Here is a 23,629-nt window from a genome sequence, read left to right as displayed (position 1 = left end):
ACTGAGAATGAACACGGCATGTTCTTCGGCTCGTCTGCAGCTCTGGCAGTCCAGGCTTCGACGTGTGAGATCTATCGTATACAACAGGAAGGAAGGAATCGCCTGGTTCAAACCTGGTGCAGATGAATGCACAGCACCTGGTACCTCAACTTCAACCCGAACACCCTAACAATGAAAGTCTGTGCTGTGCTGCAGCTCCAGATTCCAACGAGCCAGAAGAAAGTTTCGACTGCAGATTTGGCTAATTAGACAGATTAAAAAAGCAAACATATGTGTATTCACTTTGGCATGACACTGGCATTTAGTGGATGTAATGAACAGATGTGTGCAAAGTCCAGCATGTAAGTTTTTCTCTGCTTTAGTATTGAGAAGAAAGTTTAGTTTCTCTTCTCACACACTCTCTCTGCACCTCGCTGTAATGCCACATCCTGAAGTTGATGGTGTGTGTCAGGCAGCGTTTGCTGGCTGTGTGAATGAACGCTGTACAGATGCTGCAGCAGCAGCGAGGTTTCTGTTTGACCAGTGAGTCAGCACTGCAGCACGGCTCAACTAAATTTAGTCCCGACTTCCTGCAGCGGAAACACAAGAAAGCCTCCCCGGAAAAGTTACGACCGGTGCAGAATCCAAGAAATCAACCTGTTTGACCATAAACAGGAAAAGATGCAACAGTGGACACAAAAGCAAAGATTTAATGCTTTTTTTGTGCTTTACAAGATCTGCAATGTGGCTTTTTTCCAGCTGTGAGCACCCTCTCATTTCCTTTATGCATTGCATCATGGGACAGTCGTCTGAGTGAAAGCACATGAATCAGATCCGGTTTGCATGCTGACTGTTCTGAGCATGCTTAATTTTGTGAGAACAGGCTACATTTATGATGTCATCATTCTGTCACACGAGCGCAGTGAAGCCAGAGTGGCTCGTGCGCATCAAAGGAGTCGTCAAGTTGATTTGTTGAGCCAAAAATCACACTGAACGTCTCACTCGACATTAATTTAGTTTCATGTACAGGAAAAACATCCTGTCGCAGATGTTTGAAATACAAAATCCAACAATTATAATATAGTAAAATAATATTTGAATGTGTATATGACAGCCACTTTTTAATCTTAGGCCTACAGCAGGTTTCCACACAGTGAGTGTAATGTCATCTCACTCCCACTTGGTGGCACCGTCTCTCCGTCTCATCCACTTCCAAAGGAGGCCTCAGCACTTGTATAATTCCTTCAGTTTTCAGCTTTGACCAGCGCTCGTCAGTGTTAACGAGTGTTTCAGCCTCGCCGTGTCTGTCACACCAGCTCCTCTCAGACACCTGATCCACCTCCGGAGTGAAATATTATCTCCCCCCTTCATTCATACATGTAACGGTTGATTAAGGTCAAATGGGGATCTAAAATATGATAAAAGCATCTGTTGGGCTCGAATAGAATCTGTCACCCCAACCACAGCAATTGACCATAATCACACAATTATGAAGCGATGAGACACTTTGGCTTTATGGGGAGGGTGCTTTGCTAAAATGGCCCACGTAAAACCCCATCTGTACAAATGGGCCTTGGATTTGAGCCAAAGCAGGGGCTAAAAGACCCAATATATCAAGTCACGGCACATCTAGCAGAGAGAGCAGAGAGCGGCCGACAAAACGGCAAGTCTGTCGGTGTCAAAGGAAAACACGGCGCGGATATTTGTGGACGCCATCAATTCTGTTGGTGCAGGATTCCCTCGTGTAGTTTTGGTGGCAAATAAAATTAGCAAAGATGATTCATGAGCCAAATGACGAGTGAATCCAGAGCAGCTGATAACACAGTTCGCTCTTCGGTTTATTATTTATATGACACTAATGAATCTGAGCTGTCATGAGAGGGGGGCTGAGAGGGGCTCAGAGGGGCTGAGAGGGGCTGAGGGGGGTTTCCACTGCTGTTTGTATACATCAGTGTATGTGCTCCTTTAATTTCTCTTTCTATTTATATTTCATTTTAATATGCATTTTTAAATGTTTGTTCCTCTATTTAATTATTTACATTTTAAAAATTGATTTTCCAGTTATTTTAAATACTCACTATTGCAAATGGAAATAATAAATAAAATATATTAACAAAAATAAGTGTAGGATATTTCCATTATCGATGAATCTGTCAGCAGTTTATTTATTAATCCAATGAGTGATTATGAGTCACCAAAACTAAAAAGGCTTTAAAACTGCATTACCTGTGCTTGTTTTACATGTTTTGTAGATATTTAAGTTCTGCTGGTGTTTTGTATTTATTTAGTTTTGTTTGAGCTTCAGATAAAAGCAGGTTTTAAAACCTCCTCCATAATACTTCAGTTCTACAAACCATCACAGAAAACTTGTGATTCAGGTTGTATTTTATTTAGAAAGTTATTCCACAGTCACAAATAATTAAGTTTGTTCACTAATTCGTGGCGCCGCTGTAGCCTGAAGGTGATTGATGTCATGTTTTATGTTGGAGTAAATAAACTATGACGTGATTCTGGGGTTCAGCTCATTCGTCCATCCACGGATGAACTGATTAAACATCCCGTCTATCAAACGTCAGCATCAGCTAAAACCAACAGATATTCAATTTACAGTGAATAATAAGCAGTAAATCCTCCCGTCTGAAACCAGAGAATGATCGATAGATGACTTATTAATCACTAATGAAAATTGTTATTTAATTAATCACTGACTGGCTGTTGTTGTTGACGTCACACAAACTAAAGGTCAGATTGTTGTGTGCATGAACACATTAAATCCTCGTTTTAATGGAGGTTCAGTCAGCACCGTCAGACCTGTAGCAAACACCGTCATTTCTGCTGGCGGCAGTTCTTCATGACGCTCATCGTCATTAATCATTCATTAATCATTCTCATTGGTTATCCGTTTATTCATTTTTTTTTGTTGCTGTCAGGTTAATTTAATTGACTGTATTGGATGCATGTACTGTAACTGACCGCTGACAGCGGGACTCAGGGTGGAGATGTCGCTCCGTCAGTCGGCCGCTCCACCACTTTGGTCCACAGTGATTGATCTCAACAAGTATTGGATGGATTGCCACTGACACTTTACCACAAAACATGAACACAGCAGAATTTGGTCCTGTGGTGTGTTATCACAGAACATGCACATCAGTGGCAGTCTGATGTGCACATACGCCTTATTACCTCCACCCAGGAGGTCTGATTTTCTGCAGGATTACAGAAAAACTACTGGTCCCATTTTCATGAAACTCATGGCCAAATAAGAACCCAGCACATTATGGAGTGGATCTGAATCACAGGGGGATACACAAATTATTCTTCCCTTTCATGAACACTGCGAGATGGAGCTCTTGGCTTTGGTAGAATAAATGCCATACACCTTAACATCCAGTAGATGGCAGTAAAGTTCAATAGTGACAAAGCATGGACAGTCGTAGAGATATTTCCACATTAATGGGTACCAGCAATCCTCCGGAGCAGCCGACACATGTGGCTGCTCAAACTTCAAATAGGAAGAGTCGCTACGGAGCATTCAGCGGTTTCATCCAAGCACAACTAGAACGATGTTTACACTGTAAAGCAGATCTAATTATTTTACTATGTGTGTAAATATTAAGTTTCTAAGTCCTGCTGGTTTGTATAATGAGTTTTTTTTCTATATGCAAATTTAAATTTGAGTCAAACTTTCTTCCTCGTGGACATTTAAAAAAAAAAAAAAAAACAACTGTTATTGATAACCAGCTGTCACGTTCATGATGTATTTTCAGTCTAAGAGTTTGCTATTTGTACACATGTTCAGAATGTGGAATATTTCCAATTTAGAAGCACATAATAAAGGCACAGCTGAGATGACGACAACCACGTTTTGGCTGCGTTGGAGGTCTGAACAATCTGAGGACCCTCCTGTTTAGAAATGATTGTTCCACACAGCTGGAAAGTACAGAAAACGTGATAAATAACTACAGCATGTTGCACAAGTTCCATCATGCTTTCACACTTTGGCCGGTATGATCGTAGCAGCTATTAAACTACATTCTCTGTGTTAACAGAAAGGTCTTAAATGTAACTTGATGAACAGTAGAAAGCAACAGATACTATAAAGTGTATATAGAATACAAAAACCACTGAATCTCTAATAAATCAACTACAGCAGCATTTCTCAGTTGCATAATCGACATCCTGTTTTTTCTTACTGCAGTGCTTCAACCATTCTGTGTCTGTGTCTGTGTGTGTGTGTGTGTGTGTGTGTGTGCGCGCGCACTGTCCGGATGTTTGGGAGCTGCAGATTCTCGTCCTCTCCGAGCATCTCAGGCGGAGGGGGAGCAGCAGGTTTCATGTCTGGAGGTTTCGACGGTGCATCCATCAGCTCGGCACTCCACCATCTGCTGCTAACGCTGCAGAGCTCGGCCCAGCTAAGTGCCATCTGCAGCCGACTTCATTTACATCGCTCTGAGAAGTTTTACTTTGGATTCACGACAAGCGCTGAGTGGCTTTTAGACGGAGAGAACGGGAGCTACTTCAGAAACACGGTGATCGGGTAGTTTTAAGAAAGCAGGTGGAAAGAGGGATGTAAAAGCTGTGCAGTGCTCCATCTGCAGCATCAATCAGAGGGAATGCTGATATATTATGTGTCCAACTCTTGTTAGTCCAGCGAAACAAGCAGTAATTGCACTGTCCATCCAGAAGAGGGAGACAGACGCCAAACTATCCCACACAGATGTGGCCATGCAGAGAACACGGTGCACACTCACGCAGGAAGTCTTATTTTCACTGACTACAATCAGCTCAATATTAAATATTATGAATGAGAGCAAATCACTGAAACAAGCGTAGCATCAGTTCAGTTCTGGAGGAGTTTTGATTCCAAAGCTGCTGTGGAGGCAGAAATAATGTCACTGACTGTGTTGAACCAGATGTTAGACTGAAGGCCACAGAGTTAATGTTAAAGGCTGATTTGACTCATTTATCTGACAGCTCTATTCTGATTTACGAGAAAGTTTCTTTGGGTTTTTAACATGAAACACGACAATTTTACACATTTGACTGCAAGTCTTAAATTAAATCTTCACTGAATACGTACTTTTGAGAACTTTTTCTCTAAAGCAGCTTTAAGATGTTAAATAATCTGACAGGATCATGTACATTCTGTGTCATGGGTTCTCGTATTGAACCTACAGGATACTTAAATATTCGAATCTCGTACTTTTACACACATTAAATCTGACACATTGGAATCTTTGAAATCTCCACTAGACTTTAAAGTTGTGTAGGTTTGAACAAAGTTTGGCTGAGCAGCACCAGCTGTGATGAATTAACAGCAGGACGCTGCTTGTGATCTGCTTTAAAAGAGTATTTTTAAAAAGTTCACGTTCACGACGTCACTCCCCAACAAGCTAGAAGACGATGCCTCTCGCCTCACTGATTACATTTGACTTAATTAAATGTCCTGCAGTCTTTGCATGTTTCTCAGCCTGACCGGCGATGCTGCAAAACTACCTTGGCCTAAGTTGTGTGTTCAGCCTCGTCAGCAGGACGCGGCCAGCCTCAAACATGAAGCACAGGAGCAAGAAGAAATACCGGCCTGTGGGACGCTCGGCCCGCTCCGGACGGCTTAATGCGATTGTGCTTTAATACCCATTACACCAGTGTGGAGGTGCTGTCATTAGCAATTCAGCCGGACTGAAACTCACCTTCCCTCCTTTAACCTATTGGGGGAAATAATGATAAGAATCCTGAAAAGCACTGAGCTATAAATGGAAACAAAAGTGCTGGTCTCAACAGAACACGAGCCACAGCCACAATTTGTGGAATTAGGCGAGCACGCGGCTGATGACCCGCAGCCTTGTGGGTAATGCAAGGTCAGCCGGGGAACTGGGTGATCGCAGAGCCGAGCGTTAGAAGACTCACTTTGGATGGACAAATGAAAGAAAGAGGCTGAGAAGAGACGAAGGAGGGTGGTGCTGTGTGTGGTGTAACACGAGACAAGTGCTGCAATAATTATCATTTCATTATTAACAAAACGATAAAGTATTTTAATTATTATTATAATATTTTAAAAATTAATCAATCGTTTGAATTAAAAAGAAAAAACACTCATTGCAACTGTTTTAACTGTTTTAAAGTGCAGTAATATGAGATCTCATGACACTGAGCTGAAATAGAAAAAGAATAACAGAAACTGGCCAATCTGGACTGAAGCAAACATCTGACTGAACAATCAGCTGTGAAACGATCCAAAAGAAGACTCTGCCTGTCAGTCTGGATCTTCAGAGCTTATTGAACCAAAGAGTCCAACCTGCTGTAATGATCCTCGGTGGTCTGTCTGGATCTGTCACCTCTCACTGAACTATGGACACAAACGTCTGAAAGCCAGTAAATCGCTAATAAGCTGCTCATAGCTGATGCTTTGTGGCTGCAGACGAAATCTTAAAACGTGTTTTCTGTTAATCAGTTAAATGCACCTGAAACCTAAAGATCGCCTCCACACATGCATGACAGCACACTTAAAAAGTGTCTTAATATGCGTCTGTATTACCACTATTAAAAACCTTAAAATGACGAATATTTTTAATTTCACGTGTTTTATCTGCTGGACTATAAAGCCTATTGTCAGTGTAGGTAAACCGGAGGCTTCAGGTTATCTCATCACACTGGGCTGTCTCAAATATTCCTTCTAAAAAAAAAAAAACACACAGGTTCAAACCAATCAAATTTCTATTTTTGCACATTACGTCCATAAGAGTGAAAATCAATACAAGAGGCAGGTTAGGTGTTTAATATTTCAACATAATCGATCTACACTCCTACAAATTAGAAAATAAATAACGTCTGATAACTTTCTGTGCTTGTTTCAGCTTCACAGAAATTATATTATCAATCCATGAGGGAAGACTTCAAGTCTTATCTGATTATGGGCTCTATTTTAACATGTTTTTTGTGAAACTGACGAATGGAAACAACAATTTTAAAAGTTATTTCAGTGCTGAACGAGAGCGCTACAGCCAGCGATGCAATGCTTTCCAGACGTTTACGTCAATGTACGTCCACTAAAAGTGTTGCTGGCTTGGATTGTTGTACTAAGCGTCTGAGGACATCATGGAAAGGATCCTTACAGAGATATGTTTCTGTTAAACAGTGTGAAACACAATTCATTCAAATCTGACTAAAACAGAATAAAACCTTGGTTCTTAGTTTGTCCTCTCACTGTTGCAACAATCATCACCTACTCCGGTTTGCTGCACTTTTTAATTAATGAAGAGAAAATTAACACTTTCAGGGACGAATGTGAAAACAGCCTCTGGTGTGAAACTGTGCAGCATTCTGGGCCGTGAAGCTCAAACCCTCAACAGACAAACACACGTTTGACTGGAGTCGACTTTAAGTCGTACAGAACAAAGAAAAGTTTACAGGGAACACTAAAAAACTGATGAGCTGGACACAAGGAAAAGTCACACAAAGTCTCCACTGAAAGCCAAACTAGTTAACATGCAAATTAATTATTAATTAAGTTAGAAAAAAATGTGCTTTTGTAATTTGGGTGAATAACAACAGGGCAGAACGTGATGCTTCTTAAATTCATCTAAATATAATTTTTTTTTACCAAATATTTCAATATAGTGAGGCTACAGCAAGAAATTAAACACATTAATCCTGCAGAACTATATTAATTATATGACAGATTATACAATCCAGACACCTGAAGATCCTCCTGCAGCTCCCTGGAGCTCATAACATCCTGTAATTATCACAATTACATCTCACCTCAAAGAATATATACATGTATATAACTAACTGGGGACTTTTTCTGCATATTAAATACCTAAAAAAAACCTCTTTGAGAGGCTTTTTAAACCCAAACGTCTCTCACACTGGTCAGCGAGGGAGCTCTGATATCACAGGTAAAAGTGTTCCAATTACCCAGCATGTGATTCATAGTAAAATCACAATATCAACATGACGATGTATCTGTCTCTCTCCTCTCTCTGCTGCCGCCCGGTGCAGGATTTAGAACCACTACTGGTGTCCATCTGCACACCGGATTTAAAAATGTGGCTTCGCTGTGACCCGTCTGTTGTCCGAGGCCTCTGGAGACGGAGGCAGGAGAGGACGCCGTGCCAGGAAACGCTCGCTCACTCTGACAGCCTCCGTCCTCCACAAACATGTGCAGCTATGCTGCTTTTCTGGTGGAAGAATCATGATGAGGAGGCATCAAGCATTCAGACCGTGAGCTCACGAGGGAGCATTTTTCCTCTGAGCTGATCACCTGACTCAACGTGTGCTGTGATTAGCCAGATTTAAATGCTTTTTTCTGAACCTTTGGTGTGATGCGATGTACTAGGAAGATCACTGCATGCTGCTGGTTAGGCTGCTGTTCAATCTAATTTCAGATTAAACGCTTTGGAATAAAATAGCATGTTTACAGACTCGGAGGTTAGTGTTACAGCAGAGAAAGTGCGACCTGTGAAAATGAGGCCGTTCATGACAGAATCTGTGTTGTGGACGATCCTGCCTGTTGGTTTAAGGCAGCTTACTGGGCGTCTGTTCCAGCCAAATCCATTTTTATTCACCCTGTGGATTATAGGACGGGTTGGCAAGCCTGCCCTAGTGGTACCAAAGCCAAAAAAGAGCCATGCAGGTGGATGCCCTGCGTGGAGAGCATGGAAAATCGTGGAACATTTTTGATACCTCCAAAAAGCATGAGGTTTTTTTTCTCCCATATTTTCACTTACAAGCCAAAAGATAAATCAGACGGCATGTGATTGGTGTCAGGCTCTCTCTCTGAGTGGCCTTTAGAGGGCGCTGACACACTGGTGATGAGAGCAGCTGTCTGGACAGGTGCTGAGGACACACTTCTCAGCCACGGCATGTGTGTGAAGTCTCAGGGACGGTGCTAACAAGTGACGCTCGTCCGCAGAGAACATCCTCAATCAGACCTCTGAGGCTGCCGCAGAACACCGGAGGGAAGCTGCTCAGTCTGAAGGCTCAGATCTGATGGTGACGCTGAGCAGAAAAGATCGATCAGGACTGAAAAGATTGATTAAGACTATCAGGTTTTTTCTCTGAATTCTTTTAAAATCATTCTCATACTGAGGCAGATTCACATGGAATTAGTTCCTTTAAGTAACTCAGTTTTATCCACAACAGATCAAACTGAAGCCCTGAATGATTTTACTGCATGGCCAAATGTTTGTGGACACCCAAATGAAGCACAGTCTTCTGGTTTCAGGCGTTCCAACAGAAACAAGCCTTCATGAGTCCAACACTGATGGTGGCTGCTCGTGGCTGGCTCGCGGTGGGGTTGATGTCAGGGCTCTGAGCAGGTTGTTCCAGACCAAACTGGCTTTGTGCACAAAGGCCGTACTTTCTCTTACCTCCACTCACCTGTTCACAGTGAAAGTGGGTGTGGTTATCACATTGTTGATCTTGGAAACTTGCGCACACTGTGATTGGGGGTTATATAAATCAACTTGAAACCTGACAACATGCAGGTCTGATGTCTTGTTGCAGCACCCAGTTAGCAGTTTGCTATCACACGTATGTGTGATAGCCAGAGGCTCGCCATCACTCAATGACAGATCAGCTAATTGGTTTGGATTGCAGACGTGTCTCACCTCTGGTTTGCAGTCGTGTGAGTCACCGGATAACACCAGCATGCGTCTGCCATCCGGACGTGTGTTTGAAAAGCCAGAAGTTTATCAGTAACAGATTGAAAGACACTGCTATACCAGCTCTGTGTACGCTCGCCTGTGAACACAGAGCCAAGCTAAGCTCAGCTGCAGGTGTAGGATAGATATGTGAGGAAGGAATAACAGACAAGCTCTGTAAAAATGCAGCAGAGTCTCATTTTCTGTATATTTGGATCATTTTTGTTTCTCTATTTTGGCGACATATGGCAGGAAAAAGAGAAAATGGACCAGTGGCCTCAGCGGTGATGTTGAGTTGTTTACAGTGAGTGCATCATCCATCGAGCAACAGGTCTCGGCTTGGCACGAGTTCCCAGAGTGCACAGATGCTTAATGGCATGACAGGTTGTGTCCAGGCTCCCGGGCCCAGACCGAAACGCCGCTGGCTGCTGGATGGAGACACCAGACAGCCTGAGGACACCCAGCGGACCCGGCATTCAGAGCGGCTCGTCACGCCAGCTGAGGCCGCAGCTTCAGACGCTGCCGGCTGGATGAAAAGAGGTTTGAGGAGCAGAATGGCACCACGGAGCTCAGCCTCTGGATGACTACATGAGCTGAACACATGACGATTAGCATCACAGACAAGGGGAATACAACATTTGCTGGAAGGAAGTTTTTCTTATTCTCAATTACAGCCAGTTTTTATGTGAAAGCATCTGCCAATTCACTCCGACGGCAGATGTATGACTGGACTGGACTGGACGCTGATGGATGGATGCACTCCAGGTTTTATTATGCTGTCACTGATGTATACTGTTTTATGTGAGCAATATTCAAATCCTGCGCAAGGAGAGGGGGGGGGGTGGTACATAAAATGTTTGAACGACTTTTCTTCTTGAACTTTTTAATTCTCCTACATTTACTTTGCAGATTTATGTTGAACGAATTGAAAAATAAATGTAAATGCATGTAAATGCTGTTAAAACAATGGTAACCTTTACACAGAACCACAATCACTCTCTCAGTCCTTCTGTCGAGACTAATACATGTGGTGAAGACTCTGAAGGACACTTATAAAAGGCACTGAGTGCATTTTTTGGGAAATTAAAGTTCTCACTATCTGGACATGTAGGGGTGGGTGATATGTCCTAAATCTTCTATGACAGTATTTGTATTTTTATCTCATGGTAGCTGTGTAGTATAACTGTTATTTCAGTTCACTTAAGAAACGGTCCAACACGCCGTCCCACAATTCATCACATCTGATTATTTTCTTCTTTTGTCTGAAACTTCCACACAAACAAAAACAGCTGCCTGAGACGACGCCTGCGTTTAAGACAAAAGACTTAAAACAGTCAAAGTAAATTTCTTTCAAAGCTTTAAGGTTCCAAAGGAGAACAACTGAGATGCAAATGAGGTTCATTAACACCACCAACTGTCGTTCTAAACAAATCATGTGACCTTGCGAGGCAGCTGCTTTTCTACATCGCGCTGCTCATCCTAAATACAGAGCAGAGACACCACAGCCGTTTGACCATTTGGATATAAAACGTCATCACGTCCTCATTTTATCCCCTGAGACATTTGTGTGAACGTTGAATTCTTGAGTTATGCTCAACAATGTGTTTTGTGACCTCACAGTGACCTTTGACCTGCAAATCCTACTCAGTTCATCCTTGAGTCCAAGTGAGCTTCTGTGCCAAATGTGACGAAATTCCCTCAAGACGTTCACGAGTTTTGGCGTTCACGATAACACGCCGAATGTAGGTACAGACAGACGGACGACAAAACCGAACGCCTCCGGCCTCGCCGTAGAAGGAAATTTAACACGGGTTTAAAAACTTATTTTGACCCTAAAATAGCCAAATCAATACTAACTTAAGAGCTGCTATTATTACTGATCGCTGCCTCTCGACTGTAGGTCGAGCTAATATTGTTCATTCTTGAAAAGAGGACAAATGAATCAAGTGCTTTGATCAGGATTCATCAGCAAACAACGTGTTTGAGAATTAGTATTTGTTTGTTAGGATTTACAGTCTGTTGTCTGAAGCAGCAGCAGTGCTGGAGTAAAGGAGACAGAGCACCAAGAGGCTCACTGTGCAACAGAGAAACCCAGGTTTCAGGGTGTAAGCTGAGATGCCATTGGTCAATACTTGGAGACGATGGGGGTAAATTCAGCCTCCCTCTTGGGATCGACAGCAGCCAAGTTTGGCCTTTTACCTCGCTGTTTTTCCCCGCCTCTGTCACAGAAACACTCCTGAAAATAGCTCCAAGGAAGCCCACACAGAAAACAGGAGAGCGAGTTGGTAAATGCCACGAGTTTGAGCGGCGGCGACGGCCGAGATGACGTCGGATTCGCCGTCTGTGAGGATATTATTTTCGGTCAGATGTGCTTCTCTGCCATATTGTCCGGTGAAGCGGGAAGGCCAGGCCACAAAGAGAGAGCATATGCCTGCCTTTCCCTCTGCTGCTGCCCCTGACATGTGTTACTTCCTCCTTCCTCGGCCCACCTGCTCGGCCGAGCCTTATAGTTCTGTGCTGTGAGTGCCAGCCTACAGCAACAGTATGCAGAATGTGTCAGTCTGCAGAGATGAGTGTCATCACGGCCCGTCAGAGGAACTTCTGTCAGAGAAGAGACTGACTTAAATGAAGGACCATTAGTGGTGGTCTCTAATACGTCTTACACATCATAACCACATATACATGTTAGGTTGCCAAGTCAACGTCAAGTCATAAGACAAAGGAATTAAGACAATTGAGAAGAGGTACTTTTATAATTTTGGTTTGCACTGCTGCAGTAAACAGAACAATTTAACACCAAAACTTGTACATATTAAAGTGCTTCTATTCTCCAGAATCTGCATCCTACAGGAGGCAGATCAGGGCTAAACCATCCCTGATGGACACTAGAAAAACTTCCTATGCACAATGTAAACACAATCAGCAGAAAAAGCTTGTAGATGGCATGTCAGGCTTTTAGTCTGATGCTGAGCTTACTTCACATCCTGATATACAACATTACATCAACTGTTCATGAGCTTCAGTGCAATATAATCCTTAACGCAGACAGCCATAGGTAATATACCCTAACAGACCAAAATAAAACCCTAAATAGTAATTATGCACTTTTGTTCTCATTCTACATGATACTAACAATTTTTACAATAGCGTAAAGTCACTGTGTATGAATGTGTAAAACGTAGTTTTCTACTTTGGTGCCCCCCAGTGGCAGTGTCATGTCATTTTCTACGAAACAAAAAAACCTGTGGCATCAGAAAATATTAAAAATTGCTATGATCATGTAAAAACTGTGGATTTAAGAAGTCTGAATGTATATTAAGGGACGTATCTCTGCCCTTAATGGCTAGATTGACGAAAGGTCTGTAATTATTTAAAAAAAAAAATAAAATTTTTGTTTGACCTTTGTGTGACAAGAATTTACGCAGAAAATAAGTTAAGATCATTTATAAGATCGTTTCTATTTGATGCAAAAGCTTAAATAACTGTTTAAAAGGTCTGAATCTGCACAGGTTTCGTGTTGTCCACGTATTTGTACAGAACAGTATTCACAAACATGCCGTCAGCTGTGTTACTGATTGTATGTCAGTGTGCTGTGGTTTCATGTTACTGGCTGACACCAGGCAGGCCGCAGGTAGAAAATGTTCCCGTTACCTTCTACAACCAGCACTAACCTGAAAACCTACCCAACACCAGCCGACACGCAATTATCTCTTGCTTTACAGTCCCATCTGTTTGCCTTATCGATCACCCATTGATCGAGGAAAGCCAACTCTATATGCTGTTGATCACAAGCAGGGGGTTCATGGACATTTATTACAGCGCGGCGATCGATCAGGGTCACGCTGCCCAGCCTCCACCTTCGGCCGCAGAGAAACAAATATGGCCTTGCTGACACATCTCTCAGCGCAGCCCTGACAGGCTCATAAAATCCCACTGATGTCCTCCTGCCTGGGAGAATGGATTCATTTTTTCAAGGGATTCATCCACAGGGAGAACAAATTAAGATTAATGGCTTCTTGTGCACTGCCACAGTTTGCAATTGTCTTTGTGAGGGAGATATTTTGCAGCCTGGCAATGTGATTATATGCAAATGTGACCTGGAAGTGCGTAAATGAAATGGTTTTGTGCTAACTGACAGTCTCAGCTGAAGTGTAAAAGCAGACACTCGGTGCAGGCTAAAATACTCAAATGTTTATAATTACGGCAAAGTGCAGTAGAAAGCACAGACACGGCAGATTTTGAACAATAATTTCTCGTGCAAATCAGCAGGTGTATTTCTCTTCTTCTAACTCTAGGGGGCGATCAGTCCCTGACCCAAACAGGAAAGTGGAGCTAAAATAGCCTCAGGCAGCGTTTGTGGTGAGTTTGAGACAAGTAGAAAGAGACGTGAGTCACCTGCAGACAGCCTGCGCTGGTCTATTAAAGTCAAGTCTGTCTCAGTGCTGTTTTATGTCCTGAATACCAGTGTGACCTTTCAAAAAACTCAACTTTACACATCCTGCACACTCAAGACAACAACACAGAGGTTCTGCACTGAGAGGAGGGCAGTTAAACAAGTGAAGAGAACATCTGTTGGTGGATGGTCAAGGTCAATCAAGGTGAGGCTGCAGCGTGTGAGGAAGAAACTACCCAGCGATCACTGCACAAGAGCGATTACCTTTCTGCTGTAAGTCACACTGTTACTGGAGCAGTGAGGATCTGAACCATAAACACTGTCTGATGTACATGTGTGAGCTTAGTGGAACATTATCAAACTAAATGTTAATGGATGCAGGACACACAGCTGATACCTGGAAACAAGCAGCAACAGAGAGAACATGTGATTGGAGGATTGCTTCACCTCTTTGTTTGCATCTATTAAATATTTCATTTCTGTAAAAACTTTCCCTCCAAATTCTGAAATAGTCTACATCCAGCTTAGGTGTTGAAATTCAATTTTAATAAATAAAGTTCCTTCAAATGAAAACTAGCAGTGTAATGTAGCCTAACCTTTAGCTATGAAACAGCCTTCCTCTTACCAGGTAAGACTCTATTCATGATTTCACAGATGTTTTCCCAAAGTTTGAGTTTTCCGTTTTAATTTTGTGAATTCGCTGTTTTAGGATTTAAGCAAATTTTGTCATCATGTGGTGGGTGAATAAAATCTCAATTACTCAATTAGAAGATACTCAAAATGGAATGAATAGCCATGATTTTGATATGCAAACATTATGTTTTATCAAACTGATCTTCTGCAGGACAGCTTTCATATGCAGCTTGCGGTTAAAGTAGGTCTGATTCAAGCAAATTGTTTTCCAAGACAATATCTGACCCTGCACAAACAGCCACGAAGTCCTCAACAAGCTGGTGTTTTAAATGAGCAGATGTGGCTGCAGTTGGCTGACAGTTTGTTGAAGTGATGAGCTCTTGCTAGTGCGCTGCCCCTCTTTCCCCCGGAGGACCTCTCTGATGTGACTCTGTGTGAGTGTGTGTGTGAGACAAAGCAGCATAGTTTATTTCTGTTCATTCGTCTTAGACACTGTGAAAAAAGCTTATAATGGTAAGAAGCCTCTAGTTTTCTCCATGTCCCCCCAGCAACTGCCTCGTGCACTGATAGGTCAACACAGTGGGTTAGCGTGAATACTGAATTATCACAGATCAGGTAACTTAAAATCTGAGGGTTAACGTTACACCTAATATAGCACAATAAATCTTAATAACATTGTTTAACAAATTCTACTTTGGTCTTTATTTGGTGTTATCGAGTACAAAGCAGTGAATGAAACTGCTGCAATTAAGTGTGTTTATCTTTAAGCGGGGGCGGTTTAATCAGTCACCTATCAGTGAGTGACGAGTAAACATCCGAATATTTTGAAGCTCTGTTTTCCAGCACCCACAGAACATATTTTTGTGATCAGCTGTCTCAAACTAAAAGATCTCCTAAATAACAACAAGCTGCTGGAAATGCACCAGTTTCAGGTATTTGGCTCAGATCCTGCAGGTCCTGCCAGGCGGCTTATTGACACACGGTGAAATCGAATGAATCACTCATCACTCCAGAAACAGGACGATAAAAAAAGAGATTTTTTTTTCTGCTGAACGGCCCAATTAAATGTCCTCAACAGGTTTAGGTTACAAATGAAAGACATGTCCCCTCACACAAACATACCAACACTGTACATTCAAGCCTGAATGTGTGTGCTGATATTGCTGATATTGAGAAATGTACTTTTTCCTGATGTAAACTACTTTCTTTACTCTTTGCTTGTACTTGGTCTTGGATTTGTGTTTTTCCTGCGCTCCTTAGTTCCAGTTAAGAGAAATCTTAATGCCACAGCAACAATATTTTGCAGTCTTCATCTTTGTGCTAAAAAACTGGGAAAGACCAGGTCCATGAAGAAATGGTGTTTCCAGTTTGATGTGAAAATACTGACCTGGCCTGCACAGACCCCTGACCTAAACCCCATCCAGCATCTTTGGGATGGACCCGACCTCATCACGCAGCATGGACGCCTCACTAATGTGTCTGAATGGGAGCAAAGTGGAAAGGCTGAAAGCGGCAGCGAGACCGGAGGCTGCTATAGCAGCAGAATAATGATCAGTTTTTAAATGACAAGCGCGGACGTCCATAAAATTTTTGGCCGTGTGGTGAATAAACAGGACAGACGTGTCTGTGCTCTCTGGTGGACAAACGATGCCATGGCAACAGTTTCTAAAACTAAGTCAAACAAACATTTCTGGACTGAGATTTCTTGTTCCGTATCAGCCGACATGTGTGCTGATCCTTGTTCGGGCAGTTGGTCAGGCTTTAATGTATGATTGCATATGAAATATACACATACAGTACAGTATCTAAATACTGTACATGCATACACACAAACATTCATGCATGCTGTATATGCACGGATGCATCCAGCTTATACAGACAGAGATAAAGCGCAAAGACAGGAAGGGAAAGGCGAGCACGGACTCGGTTTGTCCCAGAGAACATTTCAAGGACAAACCTGTTGATGTAAGCTGCAGCAAGCCCGACAAGACACAGAGCGGAGCGGACGATGCCAAAAAATAAAAAGGAATGACTTTACAAATGAGCGGGTTTTAGAGAAGAGTGAGGACGGATGAAGCTTCATACTGTGAAAAAGAGGGTGCAGGATGTTGAGAGTAGTAAGGCGGCCGGTGCTCCAACAGCAGAGGGAGGGAAATAAACGGGATGGGTGGAGGGAGGGAAACAGAGAGGAGGGAGGGAGAATGAGAGGATAAATCCTTACTACATAATGATTAGAGCTCACAAGCCCTTCCTGTGACATGGAGTGTAGGAATCAGGATTACAGCCGGCCAGCGAAGCCAGAGTGAAAGCTCTGCTGATGGGGGAAGGAGCGGGCTCAGGTGGGAGAGGGGGAAAAAAGACAAACAGGACAACAAGTGCAGTTAACTGAAGACGAGAAGAAACCAGGTGTGTTCGAGGGGGAGGCAGGGGGCAGATCCAAGCAAAGACACATTTTAGAAGATACAAACTCCAGCGGCTGACTCGCATCTGTCCCCCCTGCCCGGGCCATCTGTCGCTGGCCGCCGACATCCTCGTCCCGGCAGCTGGATCGCATCCTCCAGCCTTGTTTTGATGGAGCGGCCACAACAGCGGCGCTCGCACCAGATGAGGGCGAAGACGAGAGGCTGCGAGATGAAGACGAGGGTCACCCTGCAAAATCTGTGATAGATGGGACTCACAGTGCGGACAGGTGTCTCAGCCAAAGATGGAGTACATCCGTGTCTTTACGAGCCGGGCAGCGACGGAGAGGGACGAGACTGAATGCTGAGGATTTGTTTCGCGCTGATACATAACATGGTGTAAGTTTCTGGCAGCTTTCGGAGCTTTTCTGAAGTCTCGTTCTCAAGCCAAGAGAGGAATTATCTTTCCCCCAGAGTTGAGCAGCTGCTGAAGACCTTAAAAAAGGCAACTGCTTCACACACAAATATGCACGCTCGCAGGTTCCTCCTCAAAGCATTCTGGGACTTCTTACCTGAAAACCCTCTTCTGGGGTAGTTGTCTCAACTTTAATTCTAACCCGGAACATTTAGCCAAGAGCACAACAGCGACTGTGGACAGCCACGATTTGTATATTTGTTTTGTTTCTCCTCTTCCTCCGACACCTGCTCACCTCGATCTCCCTCCATCACTCCGTTCATCCTCCTCCTCCTCCTCTTCTTCTTCCCTCCCCCCATTTTACCAGCGAGTGATAATGTGACCTTCTGCCAAAGTGCTGGAAACCATGCCACCGTCGCAGCGGGCTCCTCTGTTGCTGCCACTGAAATAGACTCAAACAAGTGCAGGGAGAGGAAGAGGAAAGGAGGAGGGAGAGGACGAGGGAGGGAGAGGAAGAGAAGAAGAGGGCCAAAGGGGACAGAAAGAAGGAAGAGAGAAGAGAGGAGGGGAAAAAAGGAAAAAACAGAACAGGACAGCTGAAGCTGCAGACACGGGATGAGTGGTGACGAGCCAGGGCTGGATGTGGATTGCCAACACAGGTAACGGATCACCTTCATCTACCACTCAATGCTGCTCTTACAGAGATGCTGTGTTCGCTGAAGTGTTGGTGCGTCTGTCTGCTCGTGGTTAGAGGTAGAATTTACCCTCAAGCGCTCTTTCTCACTTTAAAAACTGAGTGTGACCAAGTATGGAAATGCTTTCTGCTTCTTTGCATTGTGTTTGGAGGTGTGTTGTAGTTTTTTAAGTAGCACTCCCAGCTTCTTCCTCTTCCTCCTCCTCCTCCTCTCTTCTAACTGTCAATAGAGGAATTACCAGAGCGCAGAGGATCAGATCAAAAGCAGCACTCGACAGGATCCTCGTCGGGGGGGGGATCAGACAGCACGCTGTGTTTGCCTTCTGTGGCTGCTGTAGGTGTGTGTGGTGGCTGGAACTGTTGCTTTAACTCACCGAGCTGCCGGGGGGGGATTAAGCAGAGCAGATCGATGCGTCATTGTAAACAGTTAGAGCAGCTGAGAGGGGCTTTGATACCTGCCCGTCGGACCTGGGATAGCGCTGCGCCTGCCGCCGCTGCTGCTGCATGGGAAATTGAACTGCCACTGAAGAGTGACTTTTCAGGATGCGAGAAAATGAGAGGTTCCTGTAATTATTGAAGGATCCGTTCTGGCACTTTGGCTCCATGAATACAGAACAGCAGTGAATGAGACCTGAATTGGTAAAAGCACAGTTCTGTCTGGGAACAGTGACAGGCGAGCTGAAAGTGACTGACATGTTGCTGGAATGTAGAGCGGATGAATAAAATCAGCTAGAAAATACCCTCGAGTCAACCCAGAGGAACAATCACATACGAGGCAATAAATAAGAAGATAACAGAAAACAAGAGCAGCAGGGCAGAACGAGAACAAAGCCGTATTTTATCAGCAATGTGTTTCCTCATTACAAAGTGTCAAGAAGCCATCTGCACCAGGGGCTAAACACACAGGGAGGAAACCATCCATAACAGCTGATCACACCGTCCATAACTGACTGAACACTGTCTCTTTATCCCAGAGCACCAGTTAGATGCTTCTGTCATGGAGTGAAAATGGTTTTAATGATAGATCACACGTCAGGGGAAGGTGCAGGTTTGTATATTTGATTGTTTCTACTCAGAGGCAACGGTGATGCAGTGAGACAAGAAATCCACCGGGACAATGTCTCTTTCCACCTCTCGGCCAGCATCCAGTATTTAACTGAAAGGCTCTGTTTGCCCTCATTACAAAATAAACACACCTCCTCACTCTTCTCTACTGTGGCCATAATAGTTATAGTATCCATGCAGCTCATGGAGGAAGAGCATCTTTTATCTACGCATGCAGATTACAGCTGTGGCTCAAAATGATCAACAACAAGCGACGTTAAGTGACACGGATGAAGTTATAATCACTGCTGAAAAGGTTCCTGCCTCATTTCAAAGTGCCAGCTCACACAAATTATTTAAAAAAAAAAAAAATCGCTTGCTTCAGTGGTTCCCAAAGTAGGGGTCAGGACCCCCCAAAGGGTCACTAGATAAATTTCTAGGAAGAATTGTTGTGAAATACTGGATAGCTTGATAAATCTACAGCTGGAAGACATATGCAAACTGTGACCAGACACCATGAGCGGACTTAACTCCGCTTTAAACAGTCACAAACAGAAAAAAGCTGGAAAGCACTTGTGTAGAACTGCAGTACCTGAAAGTTTATGTTTCAGAGGAAGCACAGTTTACTACCTGCTACATCTCCCAGTGAACTGTTTACTTCTCAGACTGATTTAAATGATTCATTTTTAGAGGTGAAAGTAATTGGTGATTCATACGCAAAAAGCACAAGCACTGAAATCTGAAAAAAACAAGAAAACCAAGAAATTACTAGTTTTCTCTTTTCTCATTTCCTGTCCTATAATCATCTCACGACCCCTGAGATTTTCCAAGTGACCTTCAGGAAGAGTCACCGCCACCAGGCTGAGAGCTGCTTCTTCAAAGCCAAGTAATACCTACTCACAATCTCTCGCCCCCGGTTACGTATGTTCCAGAGCTGTGAGCAGCTCCAACAGAGTGATGTTCCCTCCTCAGACTGTTTAGTTTAATAGTTTCTATAAGCCTGAAGATGTGAAACTCTCCAAAGACTGAACACTTCATATAGAAGAATATTTTTCTTCTTTTCTACTTCTTGGAAATGGTTGGCTTTAAGAAATCAGTCTTTGACATTTGTGCCTCCACCCAACATGCTGAAGGTGGGTGGAATTTCATCAGTGTTACCTGCAGCACTGCGGGTTAATGAGAGGCAGAGGTAAATGAGGAAATGCATCTTCTTTTGTAATTTGGGTGAATCGACCCTTGAAAATGAAGCAGAAACTTTGCTCTCAGTAATAATTCATAGATATTTATTTTAGCAGTTGGTTGTAAAACAAGTCAACATCAATAATTACCATCATTAAATATCACTTATTGGTAATAATTGTGGTAAAAATCATCCATCCCACAGGTGGAGGTTTGACTCCGTACGGACAAAATGTGCTCTTCCACCACCAGCTTCACCTGAGAGCGAATGAGAGTGTGGAATGAGACGGTGTGAACAGCGTGGCACCAGTTAGGCAGGTGAAAAATGGCTGTTCATTATGTTATGCCAACCATAGCCTAGTTTCAGTAATTGGATGTATTGGTATGTATGTCAGTGCAATATGAACGCCCCATGCATGTGTGTGAGTGTGTGTGTGTGTGTGTGTGTGTGTGTGTGTGTGTGTGTGTGTGTGTGTGTGTGTGTGACAAGGCAACATGTGACGGGAGGAACCGATGCAACAACTCTCAGCCAATCACACGACATGACGCAAGCTCATCTCACACACGCACACACACACACACACACCAACAACCATGATGGAGGACCCTGCTACTGGATGCCAGGCTGAGGGAGGAGCCTGATCAATAACACAACTGATACCTCCAGTGATCAAGCAGATTTATTTTGTTTCAAACAGATGCTCTACTAATCCCACAGCCACCCCTCCCTACTGCCATCACACACACAAACACACACACACACACACACACACACACACTTCTATATGTGCGATGACCCCCACTGACATAATACATTCACAGGACAAAATGTCCTCACACTCAACAAATGTCGTTACTGTGAAGGTTAAAACTCAGGTTGGTCAAACAAACAAACAAACAAACAAACAAAAACAAATAATACATCCACGCACAAGAATGTGTAGCAACACTTCCAACAGTCTCCCACTACTCACAACTAATCCAATGCATTTGTTGAGCAGCAATTAAGTCTGACTCGTTCAACACACGCACCAGTAACAGTGTGACATATGGGATTAGCAGCGGACGACCCTCACAAACCGCACTGAGCAGCTGCGGTCAGCTGTAGCGCCACGTCCTCGGGGCAGGTTCACGAAGGCGGAGGCAAACTTCGCAAAGCTACTGATCTACATCCGACCATTTCACCCATGTGTCTGTCCACCCTTTATCTTCTTCCATCTCACAAGCCAAAACCAACTGCTAAACTACAGAGTTTACACAGCGGCCATTTGTTATAATTATATTATGTAATTATAAGACCACACAGTGACAAATTAAGCATTCGTTACCAATCCCCAGTGGGTTTGTCAACAATTCCTAAAATTGTTTCACAATAAAAGCACGAATGAATGTAGCAGAACATTTAAATAACGTATAACAATATGATAAATACTTCAAATATGCTTATTCTGGCTGAAATCAGATTTTTCAGATTTTCAACAACTGCCAACAGCGCAGCCTAGTGGTTTTAGCAGCCCACACACACGCACACACACGCACACACACGCGCGCACAGCCACGGGGTGAAGCAGTGTTTGCACTCACTTAGCTGTGCCTCTAGTTGTGCAGTTAAAAGTCAGAGTGTCACACGAACACTGAGGCTGCATCCTTCTCTTTCTATTTAATTGCTGTATTAATCTCATGTGATATTGTGGCGTAGCACATACTTAACATCATTCTCTCTCTCTCTCTCTGGCCCCTCCCACGATTACACGTAATAACCATCTGTGATATTTTTCTATTTACATTAATGTTAGTGTTTGTTGTGCCTCTCTCTGTCTGAGTCACTGCAGTCAGACAGCTCATGACAGATTCCACATTCACTGTTTTATTCATCCAGAGTCTGGTAGCTTTATACCTCATAAGAATCCTCTGCACAGGAAGTGATGGGACTTATGCCTGTTGTTTGACTTCTAGTCAATTAACTGAACAGTCAGCTGACAGAAAACCAATCAATGGCAAAACATTTTGATACGGATTTTAAACAATTATGTGATTACGAAGCTATTTGAAGAAAAAACATTGTGTTGATTCTTCATTTTCTCATACATATCACAGATTAAATTAGTCAGTAAAAACTAGTAAAGATCACCATCCTTTTAGTCTGGGTCTCCGTGTTTGACTGGTAACAGATCTTAAGGAAGGGAAGAACAAAAAGTTAAAATTATTAAGCATGTTGAGGACCTGCTGCGTTGCTGCACGTGAGGCTGGAACATCTTTGCGTGTTTGCAGCCTGCAGGCACACTGAAACGACCTCTGGGTACGTATCTCAGGGTTAGCGGCTGCTTTGTCAGCTCTCCACCTCTTCCACGAACACTTAGAGCCGATGTGCTTAATCAATTGTTAAAAGACCAGACCTCACGCCATCTTCAGTGTCTCTGCAGACAGAGAGGAGAGGGGAGGAGGCTGACAGGACACAGGAAAGACAAAAAGGAGGAGAACGAGTGTTGGGGGGGAAACCAGCCAAAGAAAAACAAACGCTGGGCATCCCTGCATAGACAACTGTTTCCAATGGATATTGTGCTGATTGACAGCCAGTCACAAGCATCCAGGGCAGTAAAACGTTTACTGCAGGGGAGGGACGGAGGTTGAGGAATATCAGAGCAATTTATCCAAGGTCATGAGAGAGGAGTAGTAAATTTCACTCAGAATCAGGCAATGCTGCGTCACCACGTGATCCTTTTCCCGCCAATTTATAGAGACCTGACAGGCCACTTTTACGTGTTCTAGCACAGATCTGTGCTGCGATACTGCAGGTGCACCTGTCCTCTCATGCTATGCGAGCTATCTGATGAGATCTTAAACTCGGGGCAGAAGAAGTCTGGCAGGCTGCGTTGCTCTCCCTCCCCAAGTTTATGGCTGTGCTCACGGGCACAACAGAGACTCCGGGCCCATTTATATTCATGGCGCAGCGCCGCTTGCACCTCGTCTAACGTCCTGTCCCTGTTGAGAAGGAAAACTGACACGCCGTGAGCTGGGGAGGGGGGCACCTCCTCGCTTTCCTTGTCATTCTTCTGCCTCTTGTGGATACTGACACCAACCGGAGTGTTTGTACATGTGTGGCGCGGGTGGGTGCATATGTAATTTGTAATACGGAAAATTGATTAGCCTAATTGCGTTCTATTCAAAGCCGCATGTGTGCCGCTTAATTTTTCACAATTAGCCCTGAGCGGTGGCACGGCGGAGAGCGTCTCCATGAACGATGATGAC

Source organism: Chelmon rostratus, chromosome 17 (assembly GCF_017976325.1).
Source record: "Chelmon rostratus isolate fCheRos1 chromosome 17, fCheRos1.pri, whole genome shotgun sequence".
Lineage (NCBI taxonomy): Eukaryota > Metazoa > Chordata > Actinopteri > Chaetodontiformes > Chaetodontidae > Chelmon > Chelmon rostratus.
This window is presented reverse-complemented; position numbering follows the sequence as displayed.